This window comes from Lactuca virosa, chromosome 8 (assembly GCF_052849685.1).
Source record: "Lactuca virosa cultivar CGN04683 chromosome 8, Lactuca_virosa_CGN04683_v6, whole genome shotgun sequence".
In the NCBI taxonomy this organism is placed as follows: Eukaryota; Viridiplantae; Streptophyta; class Magnoliopsida; order Asterales; family Asteraceae; genus Lactuca; species Lactuca virosa.
In genome coordinates this window covers 29732438-29753545 of record NC_136433.1, presented here as the reverse complement: position 1 = coordinate 29753545, position 21108 = coordinate 29732438, and positions in this window count along the sequence as shown.

Below are 21108 nucleotides of genomic sequence, written 5' to 3'. Positions count from 1 at the left end.
TTGCTCGATAAATATCATTTTTAGTGGTTATTGTAGGTATAACTGGTTTACATATTCAAAAAACATCATTAAACTTAACTTGTTCAAAAAATATTATGAAACTCACAATTTCATACATGATTTACCATTAAACTAATTTTTGAACACATTTAGTAATTTTCATCTTTTACGCCGTCATTAACCTTCTGGTCATAATCTCAGGCAAACACAATTAAATATGGATACACTCAGATATCCATTGTCGAAAAACAAAATCATCGTCTAAGAACCAAAATTGGCCACAATGAAGCTTCACACTCACACTAACTCATCATAACTAGGGATGCCAACGGAGGCAAACAGGACGGAGGTTGCATCCCCCACCCCCACCCGCAAAATTCCCCCGTTTCCCCGCCTCCGCCCCCGTCCCCGAAATCTCTAGCCTCCCCACCCCCGCCCTCGCCCCCAAATCTCTGGATTACCCTTTCCCCGCCCTCGTTTGGGCTGTTTTTTTAGGGCTAAAGAAGTTGGTTATTGGACTAAAAGAAGTTTTTTTGGGCTAAAAGAAGCTATCTTTGGGATAAAAAAAAATAGTTATTATAGCATAAATTTACATGTTAAAAGCAAAAATATTATAACATCTCTAAAACATTATACTAACAACTTAAAAACATGATAGTTTGTTGATTTTGGAAGCTCAAAATACTTGCTATTATTTATTATATTTATATAATTAATATATATTAATATAAATAATATATTAACGGGGTCCCCATTGGGAGTTCGGGACTGGACTGCCTGCCCCCGCCTACATCCCCGAAATTAAACAAATATCCCCCATATGGGATTGGGGTCTATAACGCTCGCGTTTCTGACTAAGCATTATTATGATGATTTATTAGTTATGGTCAACAATTGTAACATATTTGATGTTATGAAGAAGATTTATTTGAGTATTATGTGATTTACGTGTAATTATGTGCAATATATGTGCTTATAACGATATAATAAAATAGCAATAAAATACGCGTCTAAAATAAAATAATAATTAGACTCAATATCTTTGAAGAAAGTTGAATTAGTCGTAACAAGGATTTTGGAGATATAAGGAATGTTGAAATCCGAATTATAACGAAGAAGTTATGACCCGTCGAAGTTTCGCGATTAAACCGGCACGGCTCCGCATATCGTAAAAAGTAAATTTTTGACAAAATATTTTTTAGCCTTAGAGATCTAAACAAAAGTCGTAGTAGATGTAAACCGAGATCGTGCATATAGATAACGTAGTCAATAGGAGCTCGATGATACAAAGACAATCGAAAACGGACGTCGGACGACACATTTATGAATTTTTAACTGACTTTAACTGTCTAAGACTGTTAAAATATAACTTTAAAAATAAAGTCAAAATTAACCGACGGAGTCTAAATGAAAGTTATAGATCCTGTCGATTGCTACACGTGGATATAAAGAACGTCAAGAACGGAACTCGTATGTGAAAGTTATGGACTTTACAAGATAATTAATTTTAAGATTAACCAGAGGGCGACACGTGTCGCGATCTGGCACCACACATTCTTCCCTAAGGCTTACGATATGGTGCTGACACGTGTCCCCCAGTACACCATGCGTACTGGATCACCTCCAGCCTATAAATAGAAGTCGAAAATCACTCCATTCTTCACACCATTCCATCCTACTCTCTCCCCAACCCATACACCTACCCCCCCCCCAAGGCATCAATGCCTTTCTCTAGCACTTCCTAGGTGTTAGTAGCGAAGCTTCGGAGCGTCAGAAAGCCCTGAGAAGTAGAGCTTTCAGCTTAGAAGCTCTACCCGCGCAAAGTCTGGTTTCTCGCTAAACCACCTGTAAGTTGTGTTATGCATACCGTACTTTACGTATAACTTATGTTTAAGTTCATTATCGTTATTATGAACCTATAAACAAGATTTATCAGTGATTCCAAGTTATTATACTGATTGATCTTCTTACGGGGATGATGTCTAGGCTGGATTTAGTGAGGTGTTTAAAGTGGGATTTCCAAACAGTATTGTATACCAAACGGACCCTACCTCTTATATGATCCTACCTGGTTGTCCCTTACTTGATGGATCTTGAAGTAGACTTTAAATTAATGATGAATCTAGACTAATAATTAGTCACAATATATATCAGACTAAGACTTTGTGATAATGATACTAGGTTACGTCAAAGTAAAAGACAGTTGCTAGAAGCGAACCGCTGTCCGAATTTCGAATCGTCACTTTAACAAGTGAGTGCATTGTTACTTTCATCTTACACACAGATATGAAGTATTTAAGATAAATTACATGTTGTATGTGTCTTTTATCTGTGTTCCTGATATCTATGCTAGATGAACGATTTATACATGTTGCTCTTGATTTAAACTGTATATATGTATTTTATACCTATAAATATATTGGGTAAAGATGGGTAGATGAAATATGTTATAGTTAATGAAAGATGAAAGATGAAATAAATGATGAGAGGCCTTGACTTTGAAGATGATCCAGTCGTCTAACAGAGTATAGATGACGACCACAGACTATTCTAGACAGTCGAGTGGAACTCTAGCAGGCTCGCAACATGTAGGTGTTTTTGAACTTAGTGTTCACCAGCTGTATTCCGTCCCCCTCATAGTTGCCTTACTGACATATATTGTTGAGGGATCCCCTAAGCATTATTGTCTATCCCGAAGATAATCCTTAGGATAGGTCCCTTAAATTAGATGCTTTAGGGACAGAAAGTGAGGATAACGGGAATGGGTAATCGGGTTGAATGATTTGATGAAAATAAAGAATTTAATTATTGTGGGTTGAAAACCCTATGTGCTCACCAGGCTCCTAAGCCTGACCCACGCAGTTTCTTGTATTACAGGTAGTGGCACAAGATCACAAGTGTGATGAGCAGATGAGAAATTTACGAATTATAGGCCAATAGAATAATAGATGTTTGTAAGGCCTGTACTATTTCCGTTTATGCTTATGTAATGTATTGATGATGACATCCCAACGTTTTTAATATAATTAAAATATATTTCTTCGGAAATGCTTTGATAATATATTTATCATATTTTGTGAACAAATTTCGCAATATTATTCTTCAAAATGATACTCTGATTTATAAATAAAGCATAAACAAATAGGTCTTTTCTAGCCATGAAATTGGGGATGTCACTTTTGGTATCAGAGCATTAGTTTAATCGAACTAGGAACTTGTAAGATTTCTAGACTTAAACTTAGAATGTTAAGCGGTGATTGTAAGATGAGTGTCTGGTATATATAGGAAGTATGCTTGAATAGACACGAGCATTAGCTTATTTTAGTAAAGATGCCTAAATTGATTTCATATACTAAATGATTTATGCTATAAGATGCCTTATATGATTTATGATGCTATTAGATCTATGGTCTATTGCCGACCGGATCTGGAAAATTTTATGTGTTTAGATTTCTAAACGTTTAACTACGATATTAGAACTGGTATGTAACTTTTCGGAGTGCTAAGGAGATTTATATGCATATCGTAAATAAAGCTTTCCCTATATTAATTCACTTTGTTGTACACTGAACATCTTCTTGGGTGTATAGATTGACATGGTGAGAACTCGCACCAAATTAGGAAATGCTAATGGAAACCAACAACTTGAGCCACGAGTGATTAAGTGTGCACCAGAGGTAGCAGCTGCACCCGAGGTAGCAGCTGCACCCGAACCTATCACAATTGCAGGAGTTCAGGAAATGATACATGTCATGCTAGATCGACAAATGGATGAGACAATGCGTCTACTCAGGGAGAATATGGATGAACCTACTATACTAGTTGTGCAACCTGAATTGGATGAGGAACAGTCAGAAGAAGGAAATTATAGTAGAACCGTTAGTCAAGCCGAACCACAAGTGGTTAGGAGAAATAACCAGGATGAAGGAACTGAAAGGAACGGATGCAAGTATAAAAACTTTACGACTTGCAAACCATCAACTTTTACTGGGAAAGAAGATCCAATCGAAGTTATGGATTGGATCTCTGAGATGGAGCTAGCTTTCATAACATGTGGTTGCAAGGGAAAGCTACAAACCACTTATGTTGTGCATCAGTTTAGGGTGGGGCTGTTCGTTGGTGGAATACTTTGGGAAAGACCATAAGCCCCAACGAGCCACTACAACTGACATGGGTAGAATTCTTGGTACACTTTAAACGAAAGTTTTCCTCAGCCTAAAACATGCTAGATCGGAGAACCAGTTCCTGACATTGAAAAAAGGGCAACATGTCCATTGATGAGTATACCAATGCCTTCGCAGACAAGACGTAGTTTGCTTTGCGCATCGTCCTTGACGAGCTAACAAAAATCGATAAGTATGCAAAGGGACTACCATGGGAATATATTGTGCCAGTACGCCAGACAGCTACTCTTGTGGCGGCCATCTGGGCTGCTAAGTCTGTTGAAGAAATGATCAAAGGCAGAACCGCCAACAAGGTTGAAGTTGGCGAGAAGAGGAAGTTTGATGGATCTTCAAGGTCCAACAAGAATAGCAGCTTCTCGAAGTCTGGTTCCAAGAAGTTTGGAGGAGGAGGAGGTGAAGCAAAATGGTGTGAGAAGTGCAAAAAAGCACTTTGGAAAATGTGGCGAGGAGGTGACTTGTTTCAAGTGCAGGAAAACTGGGCATTACGCCAATGAGTGTACATCCGACAAGAGGGTGTGTTACAGATGTAATGAAGAAGGGCGTATTACTAGGGAATGCCCGAAGAAAAAAGAGGCGGCAAGGCCTAATGTGCCGCCAAGGCCAAAGGCAAGAGCATTCCAGATGACCCTGGAAGCAGCAAGGGATGAATCAAATGTCGCTTCAGGTACCTTTCTTGTAAATGGATTGCTTGCCAATATATTGTTTGATTATGGAGCTAATTACTCCTTTATATTGCATAAATTTGGTGGAAGACTAGCACTTCCTGTAAATAAACTTGATAATGCTCTAGTTGTAAAAGTTGCTGGTGGAAAATTCATACCTGTTAGCGATTGCATTAAAAACATCGTCATCGACTTGAACGGGAATAAATTCCACGACGAGTTGTTACCTATTTAGTTGAACGATTTCGATATAGTACTAGGAATGGATTGGCTTAGTGCGAACGATGCCGAGATACTATGTAGGAAGAACATGGTAAGAGTAAACCCACTCGGAAAAGAGTCATTTATGGTGTACGGGGACAAATGTAGAGTAAATTCTGGAAACATTTCTCTGATGAAATCCAGAAAGTGTTTGTCCAAAGGATGTACATCATACTTGGCATTTGTGATCGATGCAAAGAAGGAGAAGAAAGAGATGCAAATAATAACTGTGGCGTGTGACTATCCGAAAGTCTTTCCCGAAGATCCTCCTGGATTGCCCCCTGATAGACAAGTAGAGTTTTGAATAGACTTGTTGCCAGGATCGACGCCAATAGCGAAAGCACCATACCAATTAGCACCGACAGAGATGAATGAGCTTATAATGCAACTTCAGGAGTTGTTGGACAATGGTTTCATTAGACCTAGTTCTTCACCATGGGGAGCTCCGGTGTTATTCGTGAAGAAGAAGGATGGGAGCATGAGGATGTGCGTAGACTATAGAGAACTGAACAAGGCAACGGTAAAGAACAAGTATACATTGCCAAGGATTGAGGACATGTTCGATCAGCTGCAGGGTTCAAGCTATTTCTCAAATATCGATCTTAGGTCAAGATATCATCAGTTGAAGGTGAGGGAGCAATATATCGAGAAGACCGCATTCAGAATGAGATACGAACACTATGAGTTCTTGGTTATGTCATTTGGACTAACCAATGCTCCAACAACATTTATGGATTTGATGAACAGGGTTTGTAAACCATTCCTCGGTAAATCCGTGATAAAGTTCATAGATGACATTCTGGTTTACTCAAAGAGCCAACAAGAGCATGGCAAGCACTTACGAGAAGTATTAGAAGTTTTGAATAAGGAGAAGATGTACGCAAAGTTCTCCAAATGTGATTTTTGGATTCGAGAAGTCCAATTCTTGGGTCATGTGGTTAACCAGGAAGGAATAATGGTTGATCTAGAAAAGATTGAAGCTGTGATGAAATAGGAACGACCAAAAAGTCCCACTGAGATTCGTATTTTTCTGAGATTAGCTGGATATTACCGAAGGTTTATCCAAGGTTTTTTTTCGATAGCTGCTCCATTAATAGCTTTGACCCATAAAGGAGCTACATATACATGGAGTGAGAAACATGAAGAAGCATTCGAGAAATTAAAGAAGAAGTTGTCTGAAGCACCGATTCTTTCTTTACCTGACGAAGGTGAAGACTTCGCAGTCTATATCGATGCATCTGGAGTTGGGTTAGGTTTTGTTCTGACCCAGAGATAAAGTGATAACATATGCATCTCGACAATTGAAAGAGCACGAGAAGAACTACCCAACTCATGATCTTGAGTTGGCAGCGGTAGTATTCTGATGACGTGCCTAAGCCAGCACGGAAGAGTCACGCCTGGCCATGAAACCTGGCGCCCTGGCCGAGCAAAGAGAAGCGGACTCAGCGCCCGCCAGCGCCCCTAAGAGCAGGGCGCCCCGACGAAAGGATCGCCCGCCAGGGACACTCCCAGCATCAAGACAAAGGATACGGTCAAGCGACAAGGCGAAGGATCAGAGCATTACCGACGGAGCCAATGGCAGTACTCTGACAGAAAGAGGCGCACAACTCTCCGATCAGCGCCTCTGACTTTTTCCCCTAAAAGTGATCCTGTCTCGTACGGACGAGCAGGGTCGCTAAGTATAAAAGGACGCGTTCAGGAGCGCTAAAGGTAAGCACTCTTCACCAAGCTATTTCCTATCAGAAATACCCTAAACCCTATCTAACTTGACCGTCGAAGCGTTCTTCCGAGAGCCTCCTCCCGGGAAGCGGCTAACGACGATTTTCTCTTGTGACCTTGCAGATACCTTCTAGCGCCACACCAAAGCACCGGAGCAAGGTCACATCATTTAGCGCCATTCGTTTTGTGTGACGAAGAACGAAACCAAAACCACCGTTCAATAGAATCCATGGCATCTGACGGCGGCGATGGAGTCGAACGAGCTCAGAACAGCCCCATACGCTCCATGACACCGTTGGACGACATGCCACCGCCTATAACGACCACCAAAGAAGCCACTGGGGAGGGAAGCTCTTTGCTAAGCACGGTGCCACCAACAAGCCGACAGTTAGCCCAACCGCTTCCCGCACTGTCGGAAGCGAACACTGAAACCACCGATCAACCACCACCTCAACAACCGTGGCCGACTTTGGGGGCGATACCGCCGGTTACACCTCTTCCAACGCCGATGACATTTCAGCCAACGACGACACAATTCTCAGTAAACCAAACGTCGCCATTCTTTACCCCGGTGGTACAAAACCAACTTCCCTTTTTCCAGCAGCGATGGCAATCAACCAAACACCGAACGACCAACTGACATTTCATGTGCTGCCACGAAGCCAGATACCAACAAGCGCACAGCCGACGCTCCCACCGCTCGCACAAGCCATGACAGCACCACCATCGGTTTCCTACTCTACGACAGGTGTAAAACCCAAAAATTTCAAACCAATTTTAAACTTTTAAAACATGTTAAGTTCATTAAAACATTAAAACTTTGTTTTCAAAATATTATTTATCAGAGTATTCCCAGAAACATAAACGTAATATGAGGGTTTGAAATTTTTGGGTGTTACAACAGGCACTTGGGGCGAACCTCTGGTAACCACCAACATGAGCCAGCAGCAACCTATACCAACACAACTCCCAACCCAAACTCCGCTCATGCATCCAGGATACTCGTTACAACTTCCGTTCCAGCAACAAGCCTTCTATGGTCCCAACCCGGGGTATCAGGAATTCTACGGTCATTTGGGAGCGTCGTCGTACAGCACGCCCCACCAGTACGATGCACAAGGCCCGCTAGCCATACCTAATCAGGATTGCCTGTCGCGGAGTGTTACATCTCCGTTTGCCAAGGAGCTGCTAGATTACGAAACTCCAAATACAGCAAGACTCCCCAACTTGAAAACCTACAACGGTACAACCGACCCGGATAGCCATATTGATACGTACGAATGGACGATGACGTCGTTAAAGTTGGACGAGTGTTTCTGGTGCACATACTTCCCGACCACCCTAGATGGAAATGCGGGCACGTGGATACCATCTACAACTTTGGCCAACTCAAATATCTCTTCCTTACAAACTTCATGCAGTTGTGTAAGTACAAAGGTGACTCCCACTCCATCATTGGGTGTAAGAAAAAGGAGGGGTATACGGTAAGAGAGTATTTCACGCGGTTCACGAATGCCACATTAGATGTGCCAGGTCATGACGAAGGTCTTATAGCAGGAGCTTTCACATGGGGACTCCTGCCGGGTCCTTTATCACAGAAACTCATGGGCAAAAAGCCACAGACAAGAGCCGAATTGAAAGAAAGGGTGGAGAGGTATCTAAGACAAGAGGAAGGCGAGGCGGTGAAACAAGCGTATCTGAGCGCCATGACAGTCAAGCGCTATAATCCAACCCATGCAGAAACGCTGGGAGGAAGCAGATACCCCGGACGAGGAAAAAGACCAATGGGGCGCTTCAGGCCATTCGTCAGAGACGACAGACGAAGCCGACGGCCAGAGGTATACGCGGTCGCAGACAAGCATCAGGAAAAGACACCAAAAGGACGGTACTGCGAGTACCATAAGAGCAAAACACACGATACCGTTAATTTCCCAGTCCTTAAGAAAGAGATGGAGGAGAAAAAACTTAAGGGGGACCTTGTGGAGATAGCACGTAGCCTGCGTGCTAAATTCAACGCAGAAAACGCCAAAGGAGCCCCGAAAGAGGGCACTCAGCCCAAAAAATATTCATGATACGCGGCAAGAGGGGTAGGCACGAAGGGACTACCCGCCCAGAGAACCCCGCGGACGCGACACAAGCGCTCACATTCTCGGCACAGGATCCCAGGCCAGAAGGCTAGGCAGGTGATAACCCACTCATAATCCAAGCCTCCATTAAGAACGTGGTTATACACAGAGTGTACATCGACACAGGGAGCTCAGCGGACATCATCTACGAACACTGCTTTCGTCTACTCCCAGACAGGTGGAAGGATGGCTTAAGACCTTCAGCGGGAAGGTTGGTCGGATTCACGGGACACAGTCTATGGCCATTAGGAACCATCCACCTCCCCCTCACGCTGACTAGCCACGATAAGCAGCGGAGGAAAACGGTTTTGGTTGATTTTGTAGTCATCCGACATTCAGCAGAACATAACATCATTTTGGGCTGGACAACTCTGCTTAAATTGGGAGCGATCCCATCAACAATGCATGGGATAGTGAAGTTCAACACTAGCGATGGACCGGATACAATCCTGGCCACACCGCCAAGACAACTGCAATGTTTCGCAATCATGCAGCCAACTGAAATGACAATAGAAACCAAAATAGCACGGAGTGGACCAGCAGACGAGAAGGAAGTGATCAACGAAGAATACCCTGATCAGACGATTAGCATCGGCCACAACCTCCCAGGGGACACCAGACGGGCGCTTGTGTACCTCCTCAGACGGTACAAACCGTGTTTGCATGAGCGCCCACAGACATGGTTGGCGTAGACCGGAAAACCATAGAACACAAGTTCATGATTAAACCAGGCACAAAGGAAGTTAAGCAGAAAAAGAGGGTTCAAGGAGGAGACCGCAATAGGGCGATCAACGCAGAGGTAGCCAAACTGATAAAGGTGGGGATCTTGAGAGAAGAAATCTTCCCAACCTGGATAGCCAATCCTGTCATGGTACGGAAACATGATGGGTCATGGCGCATGTGCATCGATTTCTCTGATCTCAACAAAGCATGCCCTAAGGACTGCTACCCCCTACCAGAAATCGACCAGAAGGTAGAATCATTACAAGGTTTCAAATTAAAGTGTTTCCTGGATGCGTATAAAGGGTATCATCATATCCTGATGAACAAAGATGACGAGGAAAGAACGGCCTTCTACAAAGATCACTACACATTCTGCTATACCAAAATACCGTTCGGACTGAAAAATGTGGGGGCAACATACCAACGCTTGGTCGACTCCATGTTTCAAAGCAGATCGGAAGGAACATCGAAGTATACGTCGACGATATGGTCATTAAGATCGAGGATGAAGAAAGAATGAAGAGACTTTCAGGACGTTGGAAGAGGCAAAGATGAAGCTGAACCCGAACAAGTGCACCTTTGGAGTTGAAGAAGGCCAGTTCCTAGGATACTATGTCACTAGGCAAGGCGTCCAGCCCAGCCCAGCAAAAGTGGATGATTTCATGGAAACTCCACCTCCAAGCACTTTAAGGGACGCGCAGGGCCTAAATGGGAAAATCACAGCACTCAGCAGATTCATATCAAAGTCGGCCGACAGGGCCATGCCGCTATTCAACACACTAAAGGGCTGTATTGAGAAAAGTAATTTCCAATGGATGGCAGCAGCAGAGGAAGCACTCCAAGGCATCAAAGAAGCCTTACACAAATTACCCATGCTAGCCAGCCCCATCCCGAGAGGAATATTACAAGTATACCTTTCAACCTCAGCTGAAGCCATATCATCCGCACTAGTCGTGGAAAGAGAAGGGGAGCAGAAGCCAGTGTACTTCGTTAGCCGAGCGCTACAGGGCCCCGAACTTAACTATCCCACCCTGGAGAAACTGGTGTTGGCACTAATTTATGCTACAAGACATTTAAGGCGGTATTTCCAGGCACACCAAATAGAGGTCCTAACGAATCACCCGATCAAGCAAATCTTACTCAAGCCTGAAACGTTAGGCAGACTAGCGAAGTGGGCAATAGAGTTGGGTGAGCATGACATCAGTTACCGGCCAAGGACAAGCATCAAGGGATAGGCGTTAGCGGATTTCCTGCTCGAAATCCCGGGAGAAGAAGACGCAACCAAAGAAGGAATTATGGCAGTAAAAAAGATCTCGGAGGAAAGTCGAAAGTGGACACTGTACACAGATGGGGCGTCCAGCAGGGAAGGCGCAGGGGCTGGTCTAATCCTAACCATCCCAGAGGGAGAAGAAGTTACGTATGCCCTCCGTTTCGACTTCCACCCCTCAAATAACGAGGCGGAATATGAGGCGTTGCACGCCGGCCTACGCCTAGCCAAGCAAATGGGGGCAGAAGCCGTAGCAGCGCTAACGGACTCGAGATTGGCTGCCAACCAAGTGAATGGGAGTTTCGAAACGAGAGACAAGAGAATGGAAAGATACGTTAAAACAGTACGACAACTTACTAAATCCTTCAAGGAATTCACAATCAAACAGATCCCAAGGAGTGAGAACAGGAGGGCAGACGCCCTAAGCAAACTCGCGTCGACATGTTTTGACCACTTATCAAAGAAGGTTCTAGTCGAAGTACTCAAGGAAAGGAGTATAGAGGAACAACAGATAAACACACTTACGACAGCGGGACCCACGTGGATGACTCTGCTGATAGATTACCTGCAGCAAGGCATCCTCCCCGATAGCCATGACGAAGCCAGGAAGATACGCATAAAGGCACCTTCATATGCACTAATCAACGGGGAGCTGTATCGGAAGGGGTTCACAACCCCATGGTTAAAATGCATAGATAAAGCCAAAGGGAAAGAGGTACTGCAAGAAGCACATGCAGTCCAAGCAGGCGCACATGAGGGGGCACGAGCTTTAACAGGGAAGGTACTCAGGATGGGAATATACTGGACAACGGCGCACCAAGACGCAGCAGAGCTAACAAGAGCATGCAAGGAATGCCAGGTATTTTCCCCAGTCCAAGAAAATCCACCCGCACCTTTATCCAACATATCCAGCCCATGGTCGTTCTATCAATGGGGAATAGACATTGTGGGACCATTTCCAGAGGCACCAGGGAAACTGAAGTACATGGTCGTGGCGGTGGATTATTTTACAAAATGGATTGAATCAGAACCGTTGGCATGCATAACAGGAAGGCACATAATTAAGTTTGTCTGGAAGAACATCATGACCAGGTTTGGCACGCCTAAAATACTGATAAGTGACAATGGACTCCAATTTGCTGAAAACCCGTTCAAAGAATGGTGTGCCAGTAAAGGGATTAACCAGCGATTCACGTCAGTGGCACATCCACAAGCAAACGGACAGACAGAAGTATCCAACAGAACCATCGTAAACGAGATCAAGAAACGGATAGGGAAGGCCAAGGGAAACTGGGCTGAGGAAATACCAACGGTGCTATGGTCATATAGAACCACCTCGCAGACAGGCACGCAGGAGACACCATTTAGTTTGACATATGGAACGGAGGCAATGATCCCGGCAGAGGTGATGATAGGCACGCTAAGGACAAGCTGCACTAACGAAGAGGCCAATTCCCAGGACTTGAGGCTGAATCTAGATACCCTTGAGGAAAGGCGAGAGAAGGCAAGTATACGCCAGACAACGTACAAGCGTGCGACGGAGAGATACTACAATCAAATAGTCAGGGAAAAAGCATTCAGAGTGGGAGAATATGTGCTAAGAAAGAATGAAGCAAGTCGGGCTCAGCCTCAGGGGAAGCTGGGACCCGCATGGGAAGGCCCATACAGAGTGGTCGAAGCGAACCAGAATGGGGCATATGCCTTGGAAACAATGGAAGGAAGACAGATACCAAGAACATGGAATGCAAGGAATTTGAGGAAATTCTAATTCTAAAAGAAATCTCCCACGAAAAGGCGATAAAGTCGGGATATCCCCTAAGCGGGTGCCGGTGGATGACACAAACGCCGAAGAAATAAGAAACCAAGACAGAAACCTAAGTGATTAAGCACTTTACAGAAGGAAGCTTCTGTTATTCGACATGTTCGAAACCTTGTACTTAGTGTACAAATTTAAGCAATCAAAGTGATGAAAACCTGTACTTAGTGTACTGAACATTTAAATTATAATGCTTAGCGCATTCAATATCAATACTTAGTGTATTAAATACTTAGTGTATTGGATTCTAGTGCATTCGGCCTCAATACTTAGTGTATTAAATACTCAGTGTATTAAACCTTACGATCGACATGTACGAGGCCTATACAGACGCTTAGAGCGTCGAGCCATCAGTGCGTGACTCCTATGCTCAGCATAAGGTCGAACGCTTAGAGCGTGGCCCTGCGGCATTAATCAGTCTAGCAATCAATGATACATAGAAAAATGAACACACAAGCAATAGTATAGCATAAACCATCAACAGCTACGCAAGAGTAGCATCACCAACAAAGTAAAAACAGCCATACACAAAATGTCCAGGGCATAGAACATCAACAAAAAAAAAGAGAAGCAAAAGCAGCAGATACAAACAAGTTTTCACGCCCCATTGGGGTAGCACACAGAATCTACGCATCACCAATCACATCATCATCACCACCATTTCCATCACCGCCACCAAGCCCAACAGCATCTCCCACGCCTCCAACGCCCTCAACAACAACATCGTCAACACAGTTTGACTCATGAACAACAGTTATGGTTTCCTTATTACCCCCACCACCCAAACAACCGTCGGTGACCAAATGATCACCTCCACCACCACTTTTATCGACAACATCCTCGTTACCAGCAATCCTTTTGTTATCACGATCAACCTCCTCATTGCCACCCGCCACATCTTCAGGAGTACCATCAGAACTAGAAAAAGAGCAAAGGTCACGAATCCCCTACATGTCTAACTCACCCAATCCCAAAAGTGAAGCATGATCCATACTAGCAAACGCCAACAGAGCCTCGTTCACGCTAACAATAGGACCAGAGGCGAGGGCGTCCACAACACCTTGATGACCGGCATCAGCCAGGGCTTTACGAACAGACTCTGCTCCGGCAACAAAAGCGGCGGGTGAATGAGACTCACTGCCCCTGTGAACTCCGGATGCTCAATCAGCTTATCCACGACTCGTACGAGCCCCACTTGTAGTAACCAATTCAGATCGCGCTGCACAACGCTCACATTTGACTGCAAATCAGCAACCACCCGATCGTGATCCGCTGCATCACGTTCAAGGCTCTCAACCTGAATCATTAGATCCTCGTTCACCTGAGAAAGAGAATCAACCTTAGCCTCCAAGCCCGACCTAACATCTTCCATGGCAACTTTTTCGGAGGCAAGAAGTTGGTACTTCCGCTCCGAATGCTGAAGATCATTGTTAAGTTCTGAAACACGACACTCCAAATCAGCAACACGATCCCCACAACCGGCATGTGCCGCCTCCATCTTGCTGAACATCTGAATATGTCGTGCTCCTGCAGCAAGATGAAACATTGACTGCACAGCAGCGTAAGTCATGTTATGGGTAAGAGCAGGACTACCCATAGTCTCCATATCAGCAATGGCAGCCAGAGGAAAGGCGTGCCGGGCAAACTCCAAAGCATTAGCACGAACAGAAAGACGGGATTCATTGTGAAGTTTCCAGGAAGGGATAAAGGGAGAAGGCCCCGAAGGCTCCCCACCCAAGTCCTTGAGGGGAGAAACAGGAGCTGGGTCCGGATCATGAAGGTCCTTCGAAGGAGAAGCATTAACAGAAGAAGGTTGAATAACCTCAGAAGGAACAACGGGCTGTTTAGGCGCCCCACCAATCCCTTCAGACTGTGGAACGTCATCATCAGGGATTACGACAACAGCTGCCGGTGACGAAGAGATCGAACTCAGAAGGCGCGAAAAGTTGCGCCTAGTCTGAACCCGCTTGGCAGAACTAGGTACACCGACAACCGATTCCCCCATGGCCAGAATGGCTTTCCGCTTGGCTTGCAGCCGCCGAACATCAGCGATCACATTATCCTTGCTATCCTCGTCACCCTCAGAGAAAGTATGGTGAGCACCACCCAAAGGCATGATGGAGGAAAGAGGACGAACTGCAAGGGGGTCCGCTTCAGCAGATGACGGGTTCTCATTCATCGATGGAGGAATAGGCATAGCAGCAGTCAGAGCAAGCTGATCCAAGCGGCGGGGAGGAGGTAGGCGCTCAACCAGATCCACTTCCCGATGCTCCAGTTTACCCTTATAGCGCTTCCGGAGCACTTCATCCATAGACAAAGGGGACTCATGACCTGGAAATATCACGACATCAAAGAAAATTCAAGAGGGGAAGACTGCCAGATAATAAAGCCCCAACGTTGGCAAACAAAGGGAAAACACAGAAACGTACCATCAACAACGATGAAGAAAACTGGCATTTTACCACGACGCCTCCAAGACGGGCTCATCCCCACACCGGCGAGAAGGGCCTCAGAGTAATCTTCAGAAGACACCTGGATATTCTTAAGATGATCGGCCACGCCCTGGTTATGAGGAAAAAGTTTGGGGATAGTATCAGCAAAAGCACTAGTACGATAGTGACCGCTACCCACCAAACCCTGATTAACCCAAAACCATTTATCTTGCCAGTTTTTGGGCGTCTGGCTGTCAGGCACCAGAGTATCCCCCCCCCCTCCCCCCCCCCCCCCCCCCCCCGACGAACGGAAAACGTGTATTTATCACCGGTGCAGCAAAAACGGAAGAAGTACTTAAAGACAAAGTAGTCAGGAAGATACCCATTAGCCCGACAGATCATTTCAAAAGCAACAACCTTGTTCACAGCGTTTGACGTTAGCATTTGAACACTGCAACCGTCTCTTTGAAGCACCTACTCTTGGAAATAAGTTAAGGGGAGACGGAGGCCAGCATCCAGGGTCTTCTGGTAGATCCCAACTTTTTCGGGAGGGGGGGAGAGGATAGAAGAACCTGGTGAAGGAAACTCCACACCATCGAGAAAACTGAGGCCATAAGTGGTCTCAAGGTACGCGTACTCAGAGACAGAAGGCACAATGCTTGGGGGACTCGCCATGAAAGAAGAAGAAAAGGGAGATAAGGAAGAAGAACAGAGAGGAAAAAAGAAACGTAGATAAGAAGTTATGATCGATACTCTTATAAGAAAACGGAAAGGGCGGGATGTTCAGAATGTCTGACACGATGACGTAACCGCCGGCCATCATGAGCGGTCACGTCACCATTAAAACCGGAACGGCGAGCGAACGAAGAAACAACACGTCTAAATCTATCAAGCCCAGAACGCTGTATCGAGTAGTACAACGCTACGGCTACTGGACTGGTGGACTTGATGACGTGCCTAAGCCAGCACGGAAGAGTCGCGCCCGGCCATGAAACCTGGCGCCCTGGCCGAGCCAAGAGAAGCAGACTCAGCGCCCGCCAGCGCCCCTAAGAGCAGGGCACCCCGACGAAAGGCTTGCGCCCGCCAGGGACGCTCCCAACATCAAGACAAAGGATACGGTCAAGCGACAAGGCGAAGGATCAGAGCATTACCGCCGGAGCCAATGGCAGTACTCTGACAAAAAGAGGCGCACAACCTTCCAATCAACGCCTTTGACCTTGTCCCCTAAAAGTGATCCTGTATCGTACGGACGAGCAGGGTCGCTAAGTATAAAAGGACGCGTTCAGGAGCGCTAAAGGTAAGCACTCTTCACCAAGCTATTTCCTATCAGAAATACCCTAAACCCTATCTAACTTGATTAAAAATATCCAGTATCTCTTTGATTAAAAGGAATTGAATATGAGACAACGAAGTTGGCTAGAGTTACTCAAGGATTATGACTGCGAGTACTTTACCACCGTGTTAAAGCAAATGTCGTAGCTGATGCTCTAAGTCGAAAAGTAAACATGGAAAGAAAAAGACCAAGAGCGTTAAGAATAGAAGTGATCTCAACAATTCTGGAAAGCATTAAGAAAGCTCGGGAAGAAGATTTGGATAAAAATGACCGAAAGGAAGAACGTTTAGGCAAAACGTTGGTATTCGGTACAAATAGTCAAGGATTGAAGGTATTCCAAAATAGGATGTGGGTGCCTAAGATGGGATGAATAAGAGATCTTATGATGGAAGAAGCTCACAAGACCATGTACTCGATTCATCCCGGCAACACTAAGATGTATAGGGATCTAAAACCTTACTACTGGTGGCCGACGATGAATCTCGATCTTGCAAAGTATGTGGCGGAGTGTGCAACATGTACGAGAGTTAAAGCGCAACACCAAAAACCATATGGGAGTTTAGAAACCTTGCATGTACCCATGGGTAAGTGGGAAGACATCACCATGGATTTTGTGACTAAACTACCCATGATGAAGAACGGTCACGACATGATTTGGGTAATCGTGGATCGATTCAGAAAGAGTAAACACTTCATAGCAGCCAATGAGAGAAGTTCTATGGATAAGCTTGCAAATGCCTGTGTGAAGGAGATAGTAAGACTTCATGGTGTTCCCTTAACAATTGTATCGGATCGTGACAGTCATTTCACATCAAGATTTTGGAAGGTTCTACAAGAGGAAATGAGTACAAAGTTGTGTTTAAGTACAGCCTACCATCCGTATATTGATGGTCAGAGAGAAAGGAGAATTCAAACACTGGAAGATATGTTAAGAGCATGTACCCTAGAATTTCAAGGTAACTGGGATGAGCATTACCCCTGGTAGAGTTTTCCTAGGGCGTGCCCTAGTACGTTGGGCGTACATCAGTGTACGCTGGGCGTACTTGCTAAATGAGGAAACCTTAATTTTTAGGGTTTGGCTGGTATTTAAGCACTCTTATAGCCTTATTTCACCCACATTAGCTGCCTCCATCCCTCCCATACGATTGTGCAACCCTAGAACCACTTTGAGGAGCCTTTTAAAGCTTAGAAGTATGTTTTTGGTGCCTTAGAAGAAGAAGGAAGGAAGCCAAGCTCATCTTGAAGGAATGGAACACTTGGATCTGGGATTTCTACTTCATTTGCAACCATTAAAAGGTAAAAAGCTTGTAACTTGATCCCTATGTCTCACAAATCTAGTTCTGGTTGTTTTATGGAGCTTTTTGGGTCCCAAAATGTTAAATCTTGTATATGGCATGTTCTTGACCTTTGAGTTGTCCTTTCAGACCCTAAGAGGGGTCTTAAGTCATAAAAATGGGTTCCAAGTGGTTAGTTTTGTTTCATGCATCTTGTAAGAATGTCTTAATGGAATAAGACCTTGTGTTAAGCATTTATTGGACATGCTAGGCCATAAAGTTGGAGACTTTATGACTCTTAAGAGTATTTTGGCTATGAATATGAAGTTTGGACGTAAGAGCTTAAGCCATTAAGCTCTTAAAATGGATTTTGGGCTTGCGAGGGTACGCCCCGCGTACCCGGAGTACGCCCTGCATACGAGGTCAACCATCCCGATGGTGGTCAACCTGCGAGGCTTCGTGTACACCCAGCGTACCTCCGAAATACGCCCCGCATACGCAGTCTGGGTTGACTCGGTTGGGTTGACTCGGATGGGTTGACTCAGTTGACTTATGGACTTTGACCAAGCTTGACCTCACGGGTATTTTAGGTATTTTGGGATTTTGGTTGTGATTGGTCACTTGGAATGGATAGGTGTCTGTTGGAGTTGAGATTCAGAGTCGGGACCTCATCAGCTTTTGTCCAGTTTGTGAGGTGAGTTTTCGTCATTGTACTTTTGGGTCGAAGGCACCAAGGCCGACCCATTGGATTGTTATCTTGGTTTTTCGAATGTTGGTACACTATAGTGCTCTGTTAGATCTGTATCCTGGTTTATAGGATAATGCTATGCTTAGTGATCTGTAAGATCTGTCTGATTGTCTGTTGACTAGTTATATATCTATCTGTGCATATGTTGACGTAGTGTGGTTTGGTTGAGATTGTACTGCTTTGTGCTGCCAGTCAACAAACCCGATAATGTTTATATCGATATGTTGTTATGTTATGGTATGTGTGGATAAGTGTTGGTTATTGGGTTGAGGCGGACCATCTGGGACTGAAGGCCAAGAGACCCAGGGCGTCCTGGATAGACTGCATTCCCGAGGGACGTACCAGTCAGGCCGAAGGCCCAGAGAATGTTCCATATAGGCTGAAGGCCCGACGAGGCGTTCCAGTCATGCTGAATGTTCTGTGAGCGTTCCAGATAGTCTGTAGGCCGGGGAGGCATTCCAATCATGCTTAAGGCTCTATGAGCGTTCCAGATAGTCTGTAGGCCGGTGCGGCGTTCCAGACAGGCTGAAGGCTCTGTATACATATTGTTGTTTTTTATTATGCTTATGTGGTGGTATTTTGGGGGAACTCACTAAGCTTCGTGCTTATAATTTTGGTTTATTGTTTTAGGTACTTCAGTGGATCGTGGCAAGGCGAAGGCGTGACCATACACATCCTTGGTTTTACAACTGATTGGATCTTGGGAGACTCTGATTTTAAATAATGTTCGAAAACAATGGTTTTGTAACACTTCTAATAATAAAAGGGCTGTTTTCAAAAGTTCAAATTTGAGGAAATTTTTGGGATGTTACAGAGCATTAAGATGGCATCTTATAAAGCCTGTTACGGACAGAAGTGTCGTACGCCGTCTTGTTGGCTTGAGGTCGGAGAAAAGCAGTTTATGGGTCCCGAAATAGTCCATCGGACTGCTGAAAAGCTAAAAGTGATTAGAGAAAGGATGTTAGCAGCTTAAGATCGCCAAAAGAGCTATGCTGACAAGAAACGACGACCAATGACATTTGAAGTTGGAGATTCGGTGTTGCTCAAAGTCTTACCGTGGAAGGGACTTATAAGATTTGGAAAGAGAGGAAAGTTGAGTCCAAGATTTATTAGGCCATTCAAGGTTCTTCAGAGGATTGGGAACCAAGCTTACAAGCTGGAATTGCCAGAAGAATGATAGCTTCATTTTATTTACTTCTTGTTGTAGTTTATTTTAACGCAATTCATTCATAGTTTAGCTAATTTGCATGCACATTTTCCTTTTTTTATTTTATGACTATTTCGGGTACTTTCTAGTTTCGTGAGCATACTTGCAGATTTTAAGGAGACTAGCGGAGCGGGATCTTTAGGAGGCAATTGGACTTGGAGGACAATAAGGATTTTGGGCTTTAGCTAGTGGAGATGATGCATGGAGTGGGCTTGTTGATTATTTGAAGGCCTGGAGAAAATGAACTTTAAATTTGCAAACAAACGGAAGAATATTCGAGCGTGCAAAGATTATTGATTGGGCGATTACGTGAGCAATGTATCATTTGGAGAAAGCAAATAGGGCTTAAAATGAAGAGAACTTGAAGAAAAATGGACAAGAAGCTGATTGGACTCAAACTGGGCCAGTGGACTAAGTTGTGGAGGCCCAAAACTCAAACTAGCCCACAATCAGGGACCACCCACGCAAGCCACCCGCGCAGGGCTGCGCGGATGCGCACAGACATGCAGGGGCAATTTCAGAATTCCATATTGAGAGCTATTTGAGGAAGCTTGGTGTGCATCTTTTGCACACTTCTATACCTCTGAAATTTGAAGGTTTCTCTGGAGATTTTGGAGCACTTTGAAGGCCAATAACACATCAAAAACATCATCTTTTTGCTCTTGATTCTTGCTAGAAGTTTGTTATAATCTACTCCTACTTTTTTTTCTTGATTTTATCCATGTTAGGCTAAACTAATCTTGGTTGACTTTGGTGAAATCATTTGAATGTTTGTTGAATGTTGAAAAACTCCATGAACTTGTTCATGAATCTTTATGAGAATGTTTTTATGTTTTAATATCTTATTACTACTTGTATGTTTTTATTCATGAGTTTAAATGTATTTGTGGTGATTAGTTGGCTAATTTCATGATTAAGTAAAGGATCCTCAAATTAGCAAGCAACAAGTGGTTCTTGTGTTAGTTTTCACTTCACACAATCACAAAAACATTTTCTCCAACATGGAAGTGAAAGCATTTGACTCCTCTTGGATTTGGTGACTTTTTGGTTCTTAATGCTAGTTAATTTTCACTAGTTACATGCTTAATGGAAATTGTGACTTGAAATAAGGAAATTGTTATGAGCTTCTCTAACTATTTTAACAACTAAGAAAAGTTTAGGTAATCTCAAGCTTCTTGGATTACTATAACCAAATTAAAGATTTAAAACAAATATTGCACCATTGGATTCTAATGATATATTCATCAAATTTTCAAATGAGGAAACCTTAAGTCAACCATCTTTCTCTTATTGGTTTTACATCAAACTCTTGTTTTTGTTGAATTGTCTATTTAAATCTTAGATTAACTCTAGTTT